The 19,146-nt window shown below is 36.8% G+C and overlaps 1 protein-coding gene across 2 annotated transcripts in view; it reads right to left on the reverse strand.

The window, feature by feature from the left end:
* Positions 1 to 19,146, reverse strand: part of dlgap1b (discs, large (Drosophila) homolog-associated protein 1b) — a 157,809-nt gene that overhangs the window by 106,711 nt on the left and 31,952 nt on the right. For both annotated transcript variants that reach the window (XM_047349694.1, XM_047349695.1), the window contains exon 2: positions 1,648 to 1,733. The gene's annotated coding sequence lies outside the window, so the exon portion shown is untranslated. The remainder of the gene's footprint in view (positions 1 to 1,647; positions 1,734 to 19,146) is intronic.

The following is a 19,146-nucleotide window of genomic DNA, read 5'->3' on the forward strand; positions in this document are numbered from 1 at the left end:
CGTCACTTTATTTTTTAAAATGATAATAATGAAATATTCAATAGCATTTATTTTCATTCATTTAAATTTCTGCATATTCGTGCATCCTTGGAAAAAGATGTTTCTCATATTAACTTTTTTACACATGTCCCAGAACATTTTTCCATCCTCCCTCCTCAACCAGAAGAACTCCTGCTCCCACTGATCTCTATACTCCTGTCTAACCTTCTTACTGCCGCTTGATCGCTCAATAGTTGCCGAGGGCTGATTAGTTGTTTGTTCTTCATCTTCCTCTGCATCAGTTGCTCTTTTATCAACACCATTGTCATTATTGGTCTTGTTAACACTACCATCTCTAGGGTTTACAGAGAATGGTCCGAAAAAGAGAAAATATCCAGTGAGCGGCAGTTCTGTGGGCGCAAATGCCTTGTTGATGCCAGAGGTCAGAGGAGAATGGCCAGACTGGTTCCAGCTGATAGAAAGGCAACAGTAACTCAAATAACCACTCGTTACAACCAAGGCATGCAGAAGAGCATCTCTGAACGCACAACACGTCGAACCTTGAGGCGGATGGGCTACAGCAGCAGAAGACCACACCGGGTGCCACTCCTATCAGCTAAGAACAGGAAACTGAGGCTACAATTTGCACAACGCTCACCAAAACTGGACAATAGAAGATTGGAAAAACGTTGTCTGGTCTGATGAGTCTCGATTTCTGCTGCGACATTCTGATGGTAGGATCAGATTTTGGCGTCAACAACATGAAAGCATGGATCCATCCTGCCTTGTATCAACGGTTCAGGCTGGTGGTGTAATGGTGTGGGGGATATTTTCTTGGCACACTTTGGGCCCCTTAGTAGCAATTGAGCATCATGTCAACACCACAGCCCACCTGAGTAATGTTGCTGACCATGTCCATCCCTTTATGACCACAGTGTACCCATCTTCTGATGGTTACTTCCAGCAGGATAACGCGCCATGTCATAAAGCACAAATCATCTCAGACTGGTTTCTTGAACATGACACTGTACTCAAATGGCCTCCACAGTCACCAAATCTCAATCCAATAGAGCACCTTTGGGATGTGGTGGAGCGGGAGATTCGCATCATGGATGTGCAGCCGACAAATCTGTGTGATGCTATCATGTCAATATGGTCCAAACTCTCTGAGGAATGTTTCCAGTACCTTGTTGAATCTATGAAACGAAGGATTAAGGCAGTTCTGAAGACAAAAGGGGGTCCAACCCGGTACTAGCAATGTGTACCTAATAAAGTGGCCGGTGAGTGTATGTATGTGTATACAACTCTATATAAAACTTGTTTAAACTGCACCTTTGCTTTTCTCTTGCACAGTCTTAGAGAGCTGCTATTTTAAAATTTCGTTGTGCTTTTTTGTACAATAACAATAAAGGGACTCTGATTCTGAATACAAATGCATACAACACTTATAATTTTTTGCAAACAACAATCTGAAAAACCATACATCTTTTTGTTTTATTTTTGTTTCACAATTATGGTTTATTTTGTGTGGATCAATCACACAAAACCCCAACAAATACATAAAAGTTTGTTGTTGTAAAGGAGAAAAATATGAAAAACTTTGCAAACCACTGTAGGTATTCTAATATTCAAATGAAAAGCATTCATCCACAGTCGAGAGCAACCTACCTGCTTTAGTGTTTCATCTTTGGCATCTTTTCTCTCCTGAGCTCAATTCCACACTCCTTGCCATCTGTGCTTCGACATTTCTACACCTTGAGTAGAATAGAAAAAAAAAAAAAACAAACATCATCAGTGGTTAAGAATTCATCACAACACATCAAAACACTCGTAGAGTCCCCCCTTGTGGGTAATGTGCCAGTCCATGTGCTCATACTGTGCTGTCGCACTCTGCTGTCTTTCCTGCACTCATTTCAGAGTGCACCGCATGTGTTTCATTACTGGTGAAATGCTTGGGGACGAGGCATGGAGTAATTCTTCAAAAAGCACATTTATGAAACTATTCCTGCTTTTAAATTGACCCAGGAAGTAAAAACAGAAAGAAAATTGGCTGGATTAAAGACATTAAAACATGTGCATAATCAGCTAAGCCCCATTTTATATTAGTGGAAAACAAAAAAAATCACCACACCAACATGTTGGTTTTGATCCTAAAACCTCGCCTACTTGGAAAGCTGCTAACAGAAACGCAAGAAGGGAGGGCATATGCAGAATTAATTTTAAGCCTATTTGCACTTACTTAAATCTAGCATGTCGAGTCCTTGAGGTATTCTGAAAGAGAGCGAAAGCCAGCTTTTGTCTCAGTGCAGTGACTCCTCACTGCTGAAAAGCAGAGAGAGGAGATTGCATTTACCTTCTACTTCATACAGCTTTTATCAATGGTCTGTCTTCTTGATTTCTTCCTCGCACAAAAACAGCTTATGCAAGCTGACGCCATCTCTGTCTTTGCAGCAAACAAAATCAATCAAAACACCAAAGCAATAAAAAAAATGCAAAACAAATATTAATGCATTAGTAAATTAGGTTGAGAGAAAATGACAATTTCCTGATTTTCTATAAAAGTGGCATTTAGGCATTTAGTTCAGTGTGAGGGCACCGAACAGATGGTGGTCTGTCACTTACACACATACACACACACACACACACACACACACAATTTCACAGGTCAGAGGGAGGTTACCAATACTCCAGTGGACACCAGATTATTTTTATATGGCGAATATGAAAGACAAAACACGTGTAGGTCAGGCAAATGTATTGCAAAATTTTAATTATTAAAAAATCTTATACAGAAAAACCCCACAAAACATATTAAAAATAAAAACTTTATTTAATTCACATAAAAAGAATCAATGCTTTATATTTTCAAATTCATCATGTAGGTTAGTTGTAAGGCATGTCCTTTAACATATTTGTTTCATGACCACTATAGCAGTCATGTACTCAGAAGTAAGATGATGCTAAACCAGAAATTTTAAATGCATTGCTGCAAACAGCTTTTAAATTAAGATTAGCAGGGTTTTATCTTGTTTTCATTTTAAAAGAGGATGATTAGCACTTAGTCTTAGACCTGAGAGCTTGTTGAAATGAAATTGAGTGGAACAGCTTAATGCTGGGAGATGCTCATCTTTCCAACTTCTAAAACGGAATATTGAGATTTTTTGGAGAGGCTTGTGAGAAAAAAAGATTTACCTTTTCAATAAACCCATTGATTACTTTGTAACTGAAACACAAAAAAGAATAGAAAGCAAATAAAAGATCGAGGTCGAATCCTCAACTTTACCTTTTCCTATGTTCCAAAAAAAAAAAAGAAAAAAAATATCTGTTTATTATAAATAAAAAATATGCCTGTCTCATGTTGCATGAAACTTAAAAGGCTGAAACACTCATGTTCCTCAAAGCAGATTTTACACATCAAAACTGGAGCTCATGAAAATATGAAGACTCTTTGGTCCAGACCTTTTCCACAGTTGCTGTTCACACATGCAATGCACAGTGGGAGAGTTTCTGGTGGAGATGCTATCCACTGGGAGTAGCATCTGTTTAAAACACCAAGGGGGCAGGATGTGGTGCTAAATATACACAGTAGGTTTGTTTTTGTTTTTTTCTATACAGCACACCCCGAATACAATATAAGGCTCCCTGATGATTATTTTTTTTCACCAGTATGTAAATGCAGTCTTAATGTTGAGGAGAAAGTAAGAAAATACAGGTGAACTGGAAGTGTTACAATACAGAAACTCTCACTTGCCGTTCTGGTACTGGTGTGATAAGTTTGAAGCAATGGCATGACCAGTCCTACCTTAATTTATCTAATGACTAAAACACATCAGTGCACCAGCATGGATAGTTTTCCTACAAACTGAAGCATGTAGATCTAACCATAAATGTTTTGTATCCCATGGTTCATTACACATTGCCTTCTGATCATGAAAACCTTGCGAAACTATATCTGTCCTGGCTTATATTTAATGCAGTTGTGCAATCTTAAAGTAGTTCTGGAGGAACAAAAACAGTCTACAAATGTAAGCACTGTCTTCCACAGCCTTCGTTTTCCAGCTTTGAACTAAACTCTTCTGAGGTCAGTTGTAAAAACCTGGTTTTCTGCGCTGTTATTTAGCACCCCCCTTCATAAAAGATTCTGGCTTTCTAAGTGAGGTTATACTAAACTAAGATTATGTTCTTATGGTTGGAGATTTTATTATTTACATGTGTTGTTTTGATAGATCACTGGTAAACAACTGCTTTACTCTTTTAACTTGGTACTGGCCCCACACACGAGCACGGACAACAACTGGATCTGCTTCTTTTATATTTTCTTCCCGTGTCTAACACGGGAATTTGTGACTTTAGACTTTCAGATCATATGTCCTACATTTTATTATAAAGTTTAAATCACTAAGTGGGCTTTCAGAACACAGGACTTGATTGGTTTAGACCTTAACTGGCTGATTGGTCTTTCTGTGCCAACAATTAGGAATCATCCTGCGCTCCTGTCATGTGGGGTCCCACAGGGCTCAGTTCTAGGGCTGCTGCTTTTTCCCCTGAATTTATAGTCTCTAGATTCTATACTTGGGAAGCATTATGCCATGATTGTCAGGTCAATCTGCCTTTAAAACAGAAGGACGGCTTTGGACACTATTGGATTATTCAGAGGATATTGAAACTTGGCTGGCCTTCTTACATTTTAATGAAAACAAAACAGAGAGCACAGTGATTGGAGCAAGTGGCCACTGTGAGTCCACCGCTGTTGATTTGGGACCCCTGAAAGCATATTTTAAGCCAACAGTTACCAATTAGGGTTTTAACTTAGACAGTGATTTTAAATTGGGCAGGCAAATTAGAACAGTTGTAAAGTCCTGCTTTAATCATTATGGTTGTTGGCAAAAGGGAAATCTTTTCTGTCCAGAAAATTCTTTGAAACAGTGATCCACACTTTCGCCCTGCTTAGATTACTGTAATGGACTTTATGTTGGACTGACAGTCCTTGCACTCTCATCTGCAGCTGGTACAAAATGCTGCAGCACATCTTTTAAATGGTACTAACTGAACACATCACCCATGATATGGCCTCACTGTACTGGCTGCCTGTGCAATTTAGAATTCACTTTAAAATTTGTATTATAATTTTTAAATGTTTGAATGATCTTGACCCGTTGTATCTATCCGACCTTATTCATCCCTACTTGCCTTCTCGTCCCCTCGGTTGACCGAACAGCAGCTCCTGCAGGTACCAAGGTCTAGGAGGAAGCTCAGAGGAGGCTGGGAATTATCTATTGCTGCTCCTCAATTGTGGAATAAGCTACCCCTCGACATTAGAGAAGTTCCATCATTGCCTACTTTTAAAACTCGTCTTGAAACCAATTTTTTTCCTTTGAATTTGAACATCAGTGAGACTTAATTTGACCTTGTTTGTTTTAATTACTTTCATTGTGCTTAATCCTTTATCATTCTTTTTTTAAGGTTTTTTTTTATCCACAAGTGCCCTGCATTTTTTTTCTTTGACATTTTTTCAAAAGTGAGTTGGCAGGAAATAGGATGGAGAGAGGGGAGAGGACATGCAATAGACATCAACGGGACAGGACTCTAACTGACAATAGCCTGCATCGAGGACTAAGGCCTCTGTACATCAGTCGCGTGCTTTACCACTGCACCACTGCACCACTGCCCCGTTCTTTTATCTTTCTTATGTCCTATTTATATCTGTTTTTCTTTTAAGGTATATTTACACTTTGCAGTGATGTGCAGCACTTTGTTTCAGCTGGTTTGTCAGAAGCACTTTATAAATAAAGTTGGTATTGTGAGAACAGGGGTGGGGGTTGGGGGCTAATGACCAGTCTGCACCTTCACCAACTTAATTATGGAAATCTTCTGCTACATTTGGACATTGATCTTCCAGGCATCTCACATTAAGGAAGTAGAAAGTATCAAGAAGCTATCTGGAGCTAATGCAGAAAACATTAGTTTTTTTTTTTTTTCAAATGCTGCTACTCTGCATCACCTTTATAGTATTTCAGAACTTTAAGGGAAAAAGTTGAAATGATCCTTATCTGAAACAGAAGTAACTAGCTGGAAAGAGTTAGAACAAAGACATTTTGGCTATAAAACAAATAACATTTCAGAGAAGCTGTGTTGTTAGCTTGAGAAAAATATTTCTTAGTCTAAAACTTTAAACCATGTTGGAATAAATAAATATCTTAGGTTAACACTTATAATCAAGTCTTTTACAACATAAAAAATGAAAAAAAAACATTTTCTATGTCATTTTATAGTTTCACTTTAACATAATGTGCCACATATTAGTCAACATTTTCTTTTATTTTTTATGTCTATAAAGTAACTGATACAGTATAACTGGAAAATGTTCCACTGCATCTAAAATTTAAATCTTCTTAAAAACTGCTGAGGAAGTAAACATGTACTATACAATAAATAAGATTTTTCATGTAACTTCATTTTTCTTGTACTATTTTCTTCACCTCTTAAAAAGGGAAAATTTTAATTCACGCTCTGCAAGAACACGTATCACCTGAGAGAAAGAGCAGAATCAGAAAAAAGGGAGGAGGACGTGTCTATTAAATAATGGATCAACATACAATATGTTTTTAATAAATGAATAAATAATCAATGCATAAGCTTAAACAATTACATGACCCATCGTCATTTTAAGCAACAATTTCAAATTTCTCTCCTAAATTATGCTGTTAGAGAAAAAGACACTTCATCATTACCATAATTACATGTACAGAAACATGAATAATATTCATTATAATCTTTAACATTAATTTTGAGATTTAGCAGTGGAACTGCAGCGGCAAGATCCCAGTAGCTGCTACCTGCTATCTAAATAATGTATCTGTGTTCAATTATTTAAAAGAGAAAATGTTTGACCTATCCAAAAAAAAGAGGAACTAGTAAAAAAGAAACGGAAACGAAATGAATACATTCTCTCCACCAGCAAAAAAAAAAAAAACACCTTTATATGCTTCAGAGGGATACAGAAATAGCTTCCTCTGTAGTCGTGAATCTCTCAGAGCTCAATCAATGGGCTAAGGAATACATAAAAGATGAGGCTGCGTTTGACCTGAGCATGGAGGTTGAGGGAGGGGAAGAGTAGTGCTGAGCCTGGACCGAGGAGATGGCTATTTAGACTCTTTCGGGGGATCCTTTGAAGTTTTGGCAGCTGAGGACGGATTGTGGATCAGCCCGTTTGCCCTGCTACATTTAACCTCACAAGCTCTAGCAATGCTCACATTAAGTCAGCAGCAGCACCAGCTGGCTGCTTGCCTGCCCAGCATAATGCATAATCTCCACTTTTGTGTGGCACAAGTCCATTATACAAAACCAAGATTCAGACTTCAGCAGCGATAATCTCTGTTTTATTACATTTTCACAGAAACATAGTTTCACACCAGTTGGCAGCAGACCTTACGTTGATGCTTGTTTCTGGACGTAGACTGAATTTGTGAAGCAAGAGCTTGACTTCAAGTCAGATGTTATTGTGATTCCTTATCAGTAAGCAGGAACCGCAAAGTGACGAAGAACACAGGATCAAGATCAATGAAAATTTATAAACACACAAAAACAGACACACAACAAACACAACTGGAAACTTGAAATGATTGTTTGAATTAAGCACCCACTGAGGATAGAATGAGGTGAATTGTGTGAAAAAAATTACCCTGACTGAGAAAAGCTAAAAATTAGGAGATTAGGGAAGCCAAACATTAGGAAAACATGACATTGTAATAAGGTTGTCCAATATAGCAATGAGGATATTAATTAGGATTTGATTTTCTTCACTCTATTCTCTTTTCCATCATCATCTATTTTCCCCAAGCTCTTCCTGAGATTTTTGATCTTTGTTGGTTGAATCTACACAAAAACAGATGAACAGATGAGTGACTAATGAAAAATCCAAAAGGTACTAGCCAACCCACTGTAGCTTTAACAGCTTGAATTCTTCTGAGAAAACTTCCTACAAGGTCTAGGAGTATCAATAGGATTTTTTGACAAGTCTCCCATTTCTGTGGTCAGATACTGATGTTAAACAAGAAAGCCTGGCTTGCAGTTTTCGTTCTAATTCATGCTAAAGGTGTTCTGTTATTCTGACGTCAGGATTCTCCAAAGGCCTGTCAAGTTCTTCGACATGAATAAGTCTATTTAGCAGTGGGGAAAATATTACAACTGGACCTATAATAGAGGTGGCATCCTATCATAGTACCAAAGAGGAGTTCATTGAGCTTTACAAAAGTAATGATTGTAAATTTGCTGCTAAAACTACGATATTTCCATCTGTAAAAACATTTAGTTTCATCATTTAAAAAAACTCTGAACCCCTCTTTACTGTATGCTAATGAGAGCTCATAATGACAATTTCAAGACACTTTGAAGTGACTTAATCTATTCATATGGAATTTTTACCACTTGTCCCATGAGTATAGAGCCATTAAAGAATCAGCTATACAGCATCTCTCTAAACCCCTAAAGCCACACTGGAGTAAAACGTCATGGCAAACAGAATGCATAGAAATTGCATTGACTGTGAACTTTCGGAATCTCATCTTGCAGCAGGAAAAAAAAAAAAAAAAACATTAATCCGGTTTAGAATACAACCAAATCTCTATGAGATTAAACTAGTTCCAGATTTGGAGTAATGAAACAGTAGGTGATTAAACTAACTGACACATCTGCTGCCACAGTCCTGGTCTCATGTTTTTTTTTTTTTTTTTTTCTTTACACTTCAGAAAGCTCTGATCTGCCAAAATGCACCTCCCAGGCCCATGGGTTACAATATTACTTAAAACACGTCTGCCCGGTCAGTCAAGACTATGTAAGGAAGAGTGTTTTGCCGCCTAATTGGTGGTGTTTTAGCAAGGGCACTGAAAGGACTACAGCATTTGCAATTGAAATGCAGGGAATGATTTGGTTGGCAGAGGGGGGTTGATGGCACCCCACCTGGTTGCTTAGACTTCCAAAGGCCACATTTAATGAATTCACAGTGGTGCAATGTGAAAACCTCACACTGATGACAGGTACTCATTTATTAAAAAGCAGGTGTTTGTCTCTCCAGTGTGAATATGTGTGCATTTATATAATGCATATGCATATATTGGTGCAGTGAGTACAGGTGTGAGTATTTTTAGGATAGGATAAAAAAACCACAATCATTCTTTGATTTTGTCCAACTGTCTAAAGTCCGAACAAGTCAATCCAGACCTGACCTGTGGTGTGAAAAAAAAACGTAGGAAATTGGACATATAAAAATGTGAAATATTGTAGATTTTGGTCATTTGTGCACTTGATGTAACAAATCTGGTGTTTCCCAAATATCTAAATGTCAAATAAATGACCCCTTTACTCCAATGCTCAGAGTGAAAGAGCAGTAACGTAGAACGCGTTTTGTCTGCTGCTCTCCGTCAGCCTTTGTGTGTGAAATGACCCGCTCAGCTAGGACTCACCTGAGTGGGAGAGACGTGATCGGAGAGCAGCATATCACTAGTCCTAAGAACTCCAATGTGTAAATCACAACGCAGAGTTATGTTGAACACAATCAGGAAACTATTGAGGCCTATAATTGTTTTTTGGTTTTTATTATTATTATTATCATTACTTAAGACTAATGTTAAGAAAGTGTCTTAACAATAGCCTTAAGTTAACAATAGCCTTAAGTTAACAATAGCCTTAATTCTGAAAAATGAAAACAAAACTAGGGAAAAACCTTTATGGAATTTTGACAAAATAAATAAATTTCATGGGGCCCAAGGTTTAAGCAGCTCATTGAAGGCTGTCAGTGCCATTGTTCACACTATTTCTTGTTTACCTCTGTTGTTTTCATTGTTACAGTGTGCTGTTGCACTTTAGGTTCAGTTTACTTATTTTGTGAATTCTTGTGTGTAAATAAACTTTAAGCATGAAATGTCATAAAATTAAGAAATTGCACATTTTCTTACAAAATTATTGACTGTTGAGCTTAGGGTCCAAACAAATAACTGTAGGCAAACAGAAACATTTAAATCACCTGTAAGTAAAGGGATCTGCTCATCGTGAGTAGTTCCAGACATTTGACCTCAACTACAAATCTCATTGAAACATGAAGATTGAGAACAAGTGGTCTAACATATTTGCTGGGATGTCCTAATCTGATCAGAAGTATTGGAAATGGGTCCTTATCAAGGATTGTTATCAGGGTCCCTGACAAAACTCCTGATACTAATTGTTTGTGTACCATCAGCTAAACCCTAATGAGCAATGCAGCTGCAAGTTGCACTGGCAGTTATGGCCTGATAATCAAACAAGTGCCTTTGTGTAAGAGAATGTATAGCCTTCTGCAGTTTTCTGTCTGTGACCTGCATTGTCTACACTGGTATTAGTGTAGAAGCGGAGCTGAAACATGACATAAAATTTGATAATGTTCAAAGCAAAGCGCTGAGTTTATGAAGCAGGAAAATAACCTTTTCTGCTTGTTTTGTCCACACACGAACAACTGAAGCTAAATTATTTTTGGGTCACACTAAAACAAGGTGCCAAACTCTTAGGTTTGCAGCATTAAAAACTGGATCAACAGGAGCTAGATATGAGTTTACTGAAGACTGTAGATTTATGTGTCAAGTAAGAAATATTTCTGGAAACAAAGTTTCCTTAAGAAACTCCGCTTGGGGCAACATTTTGCTATCAAGAAAAACAGATACAGCAGCATCTAGAACCTCATTGATGAGTGAGTTAGATAGCACACAATCACAATACTAATATAGACCTTGTAGTGTATCATTTTACAGCACTGTAAGGGTATTGAGTTTTCAATGAGTTACATGATTTAAACTTGAATAGACTAGGACTCTGTGTTGGCAAATGCCTTTTCTTAAAAGACTTGGATCAATATTAAGAAGAAAATGTTGGACTACTATCATCCACTGATCACTAAAAGAAACAATGTAAAACAAGAAAGAATGCAAACGGTGTAAGCCCTATAAATTTGTTTATGTAAATAGACCCAAGCTCCATATTTGGGTCACTTTATTAATATTGTGAAGAGCTGATCTTTTACACAGAGCAGGAGAAGCATATTAATGTGATATGCTTCTTTTATTGTCTTTCAGTGCAAATTTAAATTTTTGACACCATTGTCAGTTTATATTAGATTAGATTAAGGGTTACATTATATTTTGCATAAGAGCAACAGTCAAAATATTCAGATATAAGATGAAAACTTGGCAGGGAGAGTAAAAGCCTGCAGCACCAATGCTGTGAAATGAGAAAAAAAGAAACATATGGCGCATTATGTCCGACTGTGTGACTGTTACTGAGCCTAGAAATGAAATGAATACCAATGTGATATTTATGGAATCATAAAAGTCAGTACAAGAAACATTCAATATAATTTCCCTTTCTCCACACTGACACTGGATGCTGATGGCTGAGATTGTTGTTCCACCCTTAACCAAGTAGTTTTGTTGCTCGTTTTCAATCAGGTATTTTACGGTCAGAAATAAACTGTTAAAAAACTTTATAAAAGATAGCAAATCAGCAGCAAAAAAGCATTTACTGACCTATTACTACAAAGGCCCGTGTGATCAGTAAGAGATACCAGCTAGGGCAAATTATTTCTACTTATTTCTACTGGCCAAATCATGCTACTATGCTACTTAGGAAAATCAAGTCAAACAGGTCTGGAGCTATAATAAGTCAAAAATTATTTATACCCCTAGCAATTTAGATTTTATCCTAGTTTGTTTCTGATACGATTTTAAAAGTATCTTAAAGGATGAAAAAAAAAACTGTATAAACAAAAGTTTTGAAAAACAAATTATTTACAGGCTTGTCAAAAACAGGCTGCATGGTGGCGCAGTTGGTAACACTGTTGCCTTGCAGCATGAAGGTCCTGGGTTCAACTCTTTGGCCAGGGGTCTTCCTGCATGGAGTTTGCATGTTCTTCCCATGCATGTGTGGGTTCTCACTGGGTACTCTGGTTTCCTCCCAAAGACATGTTAGGTTAATTGGTAACTCTAAATTGCCCTTAGGTGTGTGAATTAGTGTGTCCATTGTTGTTTGTGTGTTGCCCTGCAATTGACTGGCGACCTGTCCAGGGTATACCCTGCCTCCTGCCCATAAACTGCTGGAGATAGTCACCAGCTTCCCCACAACCCACTATGGAAGAAGCGGTCAAAAAATTATTGATACCCTTCTTAATGAATAATATGTATCTTTGGTGATGAGCTCCAAGTCTTTGAGGTTGGAAGGCCTCTTTCACATCAACCTAATCTTTAGTTCCCTTTACAGATTTTCATTCTGATTTAAGCCAGGACTCCGGGCCACCCAAAAAAGTAAATATTTCTTCCAATTAGAAAAAATATTTTAGTAAATATAAATATTAATTTAGACCTAAATGTGTCAGGAGTATAAGTAATCATGGCCTTAACTATACGGTATATTTTTCACTGGCTAGCCGAGCACAGCCCACAAAGAAAACTGGCAATAAACTGACAAGAACAGCACAGCTTATGCATGGACAAAAAGCACAACCTTTTAGAAAGGCTGGAAGGATGGCAGCAAGTGCACAGGTTAACAGATCATTCTACTCCTACATCAGACAATACAGATCCTCCAGTATGTTGTGGACTAACGCCTTATGCAGTATCATCAGTACCACACTGCAATCTTGTAAAAGGGTCATACACTATGGTGCTATAGTTGTGACACACCCTCATTTGCACACCCTTAACTAAAATGTGAAAATATTATAAGAAAATAGAGAAAACATGTTTCTTTATGAAAATACAAGGAGACTTTTACATTACATCTGAGAAGATGGAAATAGTGGAAGGATGAGGAAAACTGTCTTCAGATGCCAGAATGTCTATGTGTGTTTTCATCTGGATCTATCTTCATAAATTTAGGATAAAATAATATAATACTTATTCTGTGTATACTATATACAGAATAAGTATTTTCTGTATATACAGAAAATACTTATTCTGTATATAGTATAGGTGTTCCCTGTTGGTTCCTTTGAGTTTTGCGTTACCTCTTGGAAGCTTCAGGAAATAAAATCCTGAAAATGAGACAAAAGCATATACTGTAATGAGATTATGAGTTAGTTTGACTGCATCTATCTCTAAAATCTACTGTAAAATTAGAAAATGTTTTACACACGCCACTCAGTAACTCAAGAAATGTAAACCAAAAAAAAAAAAAACTGCACAAAGTAGGCAATCATATTTATAACTACTGGTCTTGGGCTACAAAATTCAAGTGTTTTTATATTATCTTGTGTTTTTCATAACTCCTACTATTTTGCCTTGTAATTTCTGCTGCTTCGTGCAGTATTTTGATTTGTTGATTGTTATTGATTGTTTTAATCCAATTGAATGCATTGAATTTGCAAGGAATGTTCAGATTGGAACGAAAACATCTGTGGCTAGTGGTCTCGTTTGGTTTACATACCCTCAGAAAAGTGCAGGAGAAGCAAGAGTTTGATAGATTTGAATGCATGCACAGAACGTGTAGTGAGGAGCATGTATGAGATAAAGGCGTTCACATCAGTCCTACTGCACGCTCAGCTTTGTGGCACAAACATAACACCATTTTAAACCACAGTTGCCATCTATGTGACTCAATAGGAGGAAACATCAGTAAAAGAACCAGATGATAGAAAAAAGGGATTCAGTCGAACTCAATCGGGCCGATATGCCTACGATTGTTTACACCTGGACACCTGGGATCCCTCTCCATCTGGTTTTTATGTTGGCTATTCATCCAGCATGGAAATAAGTCTTCCAATGGCTGGAAATAACTACAGATGAAGCTGGTAGGCCTTCAGATTGGGTTATCTGCGCTCATTGTACAACCTTTGATGCTACCTTTATGCTAACCGTGCTATTTGTGTTATTTTAGCCATCTACATTTTTCATGTGTTTCTCTTTATACCGTCCCTCCGAAAAAAAAATCGTTTGTCCTCAGCGCCCAACCTCTTCTTTGTTTCTTCTTTGTCTAAATATTGCTATCTGTCCGTTCAACTAAAGGCAATTGCTCTCTGATGTAACATGGAGCAAAGTGAAAGAAGATAGAAGTAGAAGGTATACATTTTCCGATTTAAGCTATGATGGGTCATTTGTTTTTGAATTTTCAAGAACATTTAAAACCCATTGTTCCATTTACACTTCTTACATGGTTTGAGCTGGTTAAACAACTTGAGTGATGGGAGAAGATTAAATAATAAATTGTTTAATCTTGTCCCATAACTTCTCCTTATGTGATTCAGAATTTAAACCACGTACCATGGACTGAAGACTTCAAAGTTAGATAAAACAAGGTTGTACAGCATTTTGACAAATCCTGGAAAGGAACTGGTTTTCATCATTTGATAAATTTGAAAGTAAAGGATAATTTAGAGAAATTAGATTTCTTTAGATACCTTCAGTTAAGATAATATGTCTTACCAACAATGGCAAAAGAAAAAATATTACAAAGACCAATGAGATTGCACGCATAATAGCCCAGGCTTATTCTGCCAATTCAAAATCTGTAATCTTAAGAAAAATTATAAAACCTTCTTAAGGGCTGGGGGATCAAGCACACTATATATGAAAGAGTTGGTAGAGGGAACCCTCTCAGATGATAACTTCTCAGCAATGGGAAAATGTGTGTCTGACAGTGTCAACTACAACTTATTCTGTGCAGCAGCATAAATTTAGTTTAAAAAATGTAATGTGTTTATTTATCACTGCCAAACTAGATTCTAAAGTAAAGCTGGGGAGTTTGTAGGGAGGCAGAATCTGGACACCTTAAAAATTTGGAGCTGTCCCAGAATCCATCCGTTGTGAAAGTTTATCAGTAAACCTATTAAGGATATCCTTTGGAATGGAATAGTTATTGGCCAGGAGGGATATAATGAATCACTGAGTATAAATGAAATGCTTTCTTAAGTGTATTGGTGTTGTTCCCTTTACTCCTTTTGATGTGTAATGTCTATGACCATTGACTTAATTTGTATACTCTGCGTATCCCTTCTTATCTATTAAAATTTGAAGACTGAACCATTGTATGTTGTTAATTAATGTAAAAATCTGGCTGTGTAATTGGCAAATATTTTTTTCTGACTCACTGGTTCCCCAAAACACAACAAAAATGAAGTTGCAGAAAAACTCTCATTTATGACATGTCAAATCCACAGAAAATCACAACAAAAAGGTCTAATCATTTTAACTTTTCGGAAACATTCTCCATCCGGGCTGAATTTTGAAGGGCAGATAGTGCAAGTGGTGCATTTGCCTCTCATCCATCTCCACATTTACCACTATTTTATTCTTTTTCATGCATAATTGGATTTTCTTTCCATCTTTACTTTCTTGCCCCTGGAGAAAAATTCTTTTGATCTTTTCTTTCTGACTTCATCCCCCTGAACTGCCCGGAAAGGGTTGGCGTAACCACAAGGCAACTTTTTAGAACCTGCTGGGCAATAGTGTTACTATACTACTAGAAGCCAGGATAATAACACACACACACATGCATGCATGCACGGACGCACGCACACACACACACACACACACACATACACACACACACACACACCGAAACGTATAATAGTGTGTGCACTGCTGGGGAAGATCTAGCAATAGTCAGAACTAGTGATTTCATGCAGATTTTAAAAGTTGCCCTGGGCTGTAAATGACTGGCATGAGCTGTTGGAGAGGGGGGCAAGCAAATAGCGGTAGAACAGAAGGGTGTGATCAGTGATTAAGTGAAAACACAAACTGGGAACTCTAATCAGACCAAATCAATGTGAACTAATCCCGCAGCAATTAAGAAACTGTGGTTGAATGCCCCAGACATAATTCAATTTCTTTCTGAGCTCCTAGTGTGAATGAATTGATTAAAACCTCTGGACGCAAGCCAGCTGAATAAAACAAGAGTTGCAAAAGCTTTTTTCCTTCTACAGACGAATCTTATGGTATTCAGACTTACTCTGACAGCAGGTCAGATGTCAAGTCTGTATCTCTGCTCCATAGCTCAACACTCTGCGGCTTTTTGATAAAATGAGAAATACAATTCATGGGGGAAAAAAGGAAAAATAATGTCAAATGAGACAGTGGCAGAGTGGTGACATTTTTTCTTATCCTGATTAGCCTCTCTTTGTTATTTTCTCTTTTTTTCTGTCTCTGATAGCCTCTTTCTTTCTTCCCTTCTCATCCAAAACCTTTTATGGGATATTAAAAAAAAAATCTGTGCAGATGCCTTTTCTGCTTCTCTGTCATGAGCAGACCATCAAATGGTGAATTATATTTCTGACAGAGATACACAACCAAGGCTCAAGATGGAGACTTTGTCTAGAGCAAGAGAGTGTAAGGAGAATGAGGCAAAACAGTACATTTATAGAATTAAACTAATTCATTGTAAGATTCTTCCAAAACATTTTCTGCTTTCACTGCTTCACTGCAAGATGTCGGATTCAAACAACCCAATAGCTCTTGAAATAAAATTTAAAAAACTAAACTATTTTGAGCCTTATTCACACAACAATTATTGGTCATTTCAGAGAACATCTAAAAATAAGAATTTATGTGGTTTTTAGAGAGTGCACTAATGGGCTTCATGTAACAGCTTATTCTGAAAATCCCATTGACTGAGATTTTAAAGATATATATCATAAAGAAAGGTTTCTTTGAGATATTTGTGCTCTAAAGGACTTGTTAAGTAAATCTTTTGGTTTGCTGAGATGATGGAAATGTAAGAATGAGAAAACTAAGAGGATCATCACCCTCCACTGTAAGTGTAAGAGTTAGAAAGATAGGCAAATAGAAAAGGGAAGAAGTAGAGTTACAATCATAGCTTGTATGTAATGTCGTTGAGGTTAGAATAGAGATCACTATAATTTGTCTTAATACTGCCTAAATCTGACTGACCTGCAGGTTATGAGTCAACTTCACATCACTGATTATTTTAAGAGACTAGTATGGACTACAGTTTGCATATGCACCATGCAAAGTCTGGCAAAGATACTCACAATATGTGAGGCTAACATCTCCATCTGCTTCATACATAAAAAGGTAAATTTGGTTGTCAGATTCCATTTCTGATTCAGACTGTACTGGTATAATTTAATTTGGTTTACAATTTTTCAAATAAGATATAAAAAGATAATTTGTTGATTATAAATGGCCTATAACATTACACAACATGGATCAGAGACATAAAGCCAGTGTGAGCTTCCAGTCCAAGCCAACTATTGGATTGGAAGTACTGCTTTAAAATGCTTGAGGTCTAAATTCTGCCAACAAATATAAAGCTGTCTCACATCTCCCACTAGAATTCCTACAGCTCTTTTTGCAAGGACCCCCGGCCAGTCCCTCCTCTTTCATTGACAGAATGCAACCCAAAGAAGGTGCATATCAGCAATATTCTTTCTATTGCTTGTACAGAATGCTGAAGGGTTACAGCACTGCTGTGAGAACAGAAATAGTTTTACTCGATAAAAAGGGAAGGGCGCAATGATAAATCTATCCAAGTCTAAAGGGCTCACTATATTAACTTGTGTAGGAAGCAACTGATTCCAACTAAAATTAAAAAGAAAGAAGTTATGGGCCACAGATGCACTTAAGTTGCAAAAGCAAAGACTTCAGACTTGACTTAGACTCAAGCTTTAAAAACTCTAGACTTCTGAAAGCAGAATGAGCGACAACAGTTGGTTTTACCAAATTGTACTTTAGACACTGATTTAACATTTGCTCATTTATTATACTCTTATTTCAAAGTTATTTTAATCTCTAAATCAATTTGTCTACATGTGTTGAGGTACAATGCAATAAAATCTTTTAGGCTTTGGTTCTAAACCACTTTAATGCTTTTGGTCCAGCTTAAAAACTAACCTTTGTATTCATAAGTTGGAAGTCAGTTAAACATTTTTGACATGAAATACATTGATATAATTATACTTGAAAACATTTTAAAGTGGCACATAAATAAGTACATTTGGAAATAAGGAGACCTAGCAATAAGAGGCACAATACATGTTTATTCACTGTATTTATACAAGAGCAATAATTGATGATTTTCAAAAAATGAAAATGACCTGCTATTACAATTACCTTTAAATTGGATGCAAAGTGGTGCGCCACATGGCTCAGTGGTAGAGCAGGTGCACCATGTAGGCTACAGTCATCAACACAGTTGTACTCGGTTCAATTTCCAGCCCTTGGCCATTTGCTGCATGTCTTTCCCTTCCTTCTCTCTTAACAAATGGGATGCAAAGTGTATGTGTGATGTACTTAGAATAGATCTTTATTGCCTATTAGATTGGAGGCCTGACATCAGTTCACCAACATATAAAGACAAATTTACAAAAGATAATAGCTCAGAATTTGAACGTCAAAACAATATGACCTTACAACAGATTAAAATCTCAAAAGATAAATATTATTTGAGAATGAGTAGCATCAACTGTTGTCACACCACAAACTGTCCCATGGCTGTCAGCATAAGCTCGTTTATCTAAAACATCTGTGAGACGGCCACAAGCGCATAGCCTGAGGCCTGTCAGGACAGATTCATTCCAGATTGTCAAATCTGCTGCCTCAGAAAATAGTTATTTTTTGTTTGCATATAAAAAAATATATATATTTCAAAACAGACAATCCATTTGTAAAGATAGGATGCTTAAAGGATAAAACCCTTTACAAATTGTTCATAAGTGATGACAATGGAGTAATCTTACAAACAATACTAATGATATTATGTGAAAATATCTGAATATGACTTATGTTTGCACCTGATTTAACCTGCAGATGTAGAAAACATCAAGATGTCTCCAATGATAAAGTACCATGTTGCTAAAATTTACTATACAAATAGGCTTGCCTTACCTAGATTAGTTTAAATATATTGATCAAATGAAGGAAAAACAAAGAAAACAAGAGTTTGTAAGAGTACATATTTCCTTCCATTCTTCTATGGCCTGTCAATTTATAAAGCTCAAAGTTCAACTTCAGTGCACTTCAGCAACCACTTCACTCAAGTCAATATTTTATGAACAGTCTAGTGGATATGTCAATGGAGACTTTAGAGGACATACAAAGTTTTTGTGTAAGTTCATTATTTTTCTCCAGAAAAAAAAGATTAAACAAATATAAATTTTAACCTGTGTCATATCATTTTGAATGAACTTTCCTTTTT

The sequence above is a fragment of the Girardinichthys multiradiatus genome, chromosome 21, assembly GCF_021462225.1.
Source record: "Girardinichthys multiradiatus isolate DD_20200921_A chromosome 21, DD_fGirMul_XY1, whole genome shotgun sequence".
In the NCBI taxonomy this organism is placed as follows: Eukaryota; Metazoa; Chordata; class Actinopteri; order Cyprinodontiformes; family Goodeidae; genus Girardinichthys; species Girardinichthys multiradiatus.